Source organism: Haliotis rufescens, unplaced genomic scaffold (assembly GCF_023055435.1).
Source record: "Haliotis rufescens isolate VD_foot unplaced genomic scaffold, xgHalRufe1.0.p SCAF_8, whole genome shotgun sequence".
NCBI classification, from domain to species: Eukaryota; Metazoa; Mollusca; class Gastropoda; order Lepetellida; family Haliotidae; genus Haliotis; species Haliotis rufescens.
The window spans coordinates 39,975,653-39,977,738 of NW_025964372.1; the positions used below are offsets into that span (position 1 = coordinate 39,975,653).

Consider the following 2,086-nt stretch of genomic DNA (forward strand, 5'->3'; position numbering starts at 1 on the left):
AAGAAAAAGGGGAACACAAGTGCTGGACACGTCTTCCTCTAACACAACGCAAAAAATAGACGTCCAATCAAATTACTCGGTTCTCCTATGATTTAAACAAGCAGCTGTGATGCCAGTATACCACGACTTTTGTCTGCCGCCAAAAATTCAACCAGAATGTCTTGTAGCTTCCCCCTGTCTAAATACTCAGGAAACCATTTTTTTAAAGCCCAAAATCATTTATAACATTCTTGAAATTCGTTTGAATACATCGATGACTGGCTTGGATATTTTGAATGTAACTTTGTGCCAAACCCAGGTTCAGAAAAGCATTTTGATTGGTTGTTGATTTGAAGCTCAGGAACGAGAGAAATTATGTGCTAAGATATATATTTATATGTATTTACATGTATTTACATGTATTTATATGATAGGGGGGCACGGGTGGCCCAGTCGTCTAAGGCGCCGCGATTCACTGTGCAGAGTTGCGTCTCTTGGACACGCCAGAAACCTATGATTGTGGGTTCGAATCCCAGTTCGCCCCGATTATGTTTCTAGGTTTGTCAGCACCATACCCGTGCTCGTGGGTTTCACCGAAGTGGTAAACATCTGAGACCTGCATCACTTCGGGCTTTTCTCCCACATTAAACTGACACACCGTGATATAACTGGAATACTGTTAAAAGCGGCGTTAAACCCAACTCACACACTCACTCACTATTTATAAGAGAGTGACGTTCTGCTTTGTTAGAGAATAGCTCCAGGGTGTGTATGATAATATAATGGCAATGTGGTACCCTGGATTTTCGAGGATGAATCTTTGTCAAAAAAAAAAATTTGAAAAGGAAAAAGTCATACGTTTAGGTTTATTTGGGATTTGATATATCAATCTGAGACACATATTTAGAGTGTTCTTGTTATATATACTCGTAAAAGAGTACTACAATGTGCATGTATGTATCTATGTATATGTGTGTTGGGTTGACCTTGCCCTTAGTAAAGGTCAATTGTTATACAAAAAACATGTACTCTAGATATTAGAGTAATAATCTCATTCCAAGTTTAAATATTCTTGGTTTTGTACAGATCACGCACAAATTAAGATTTCTTAAGTGAATATATTTACTCAGGATTGTTTTCAGAAACATTACGCTTTGTCAATGTTTTAAACTCTTTTTTCCATGTTTTTTAACACCAAAGATGAATACAACCAATGCTATCATGAATATCTCAAGTATTAAACGTGTTGATAATCACAATCATATGAAATATGTAAGACAAAGCCAATAAAACTACAAATATGTAAGCTATACATATAATTGAGATATATATACATGATACCCAAAATGCGAATATCAGGATTTACAAAATTTGGTCAACATGTAACATAACGTTTGAAAACACTGAAAGTATTAATTAACTTTAATTTTGACGATCTCCTTCAGCATGGTTGTATTTGAACACTTTATTGTTAATGTGTTATCCCTTGTATTGGCAAATCACTTGAAGAATTTGTAGGTTGTACCAATGTTTGAAATAGTTTTAAAATCCAACAAGACAGTCAGGCAGGTGGCCTATAAGAGTTGCCTGCCCATCTTTAGAGTTACCTGCCCACTTTCATGCGTTATTAATTTTGAAAAATCGCAAAAAATAAGAGACAAATTGTGTCTTGATTCAGTTGAAATAATGCAAACAATTACTTGGGAATCTATACAAAGACTTATAATGTAACTGAATATGTAAGTAGTCTTAAATTGATCTGCCAAACAGTGAATATCTGAATTATACCAACTGATAAATGTACACAGATCCTGAGTCTACCATTGATTTAGCCATTCTCTTGCCAGAGCTAAAAGGACTTATTTTAATTTTTTTACTGAACTGCAAAGATAATAATTTCTTAATTAACAGCTGATGAAATGTTTCTCAAGTGTTATAAGCAAATCTTGTCTCATCCCAACTCTCATGGTGATGTGATAACAGTGGCTAAAATCAGATGAACCAAAGGCTTATACCTTATTCGACGTAATAAGCACCCAGGGTGCTCTCAAAATTAGAAATAGGGGGCTCTAATTAGGATATTATTTTGGTGAGAGAATGATACAAA

General features: G+C 35.1%; 1 protein-coding gene across 5 annotated transcripts in view; it reads left to right on the forward strand.

Annotated features, from left to right (window-relative positions):
• Positions 1-447, forward strand: part of LOC124151087 (MFS-type efflux pump MSMEG_3705-like) — a 24,681-nt gene extending 24,234 nt beyond the window's left edge. For all 5 annotated transcript variants that reach the window (XM_048389405.1, XM_046523392.2, XM_048389404.1 and 2 more), the window contains one exon: positions 1-447. This exon is cut by the window's left edge and continues 1,345 nt beyond it. The gene's annotated coding sequence lies outside the window, so the exon portion shown is untranslated.
• Positions 448-2,086: the final 1,639 nt, after the last annotated feature.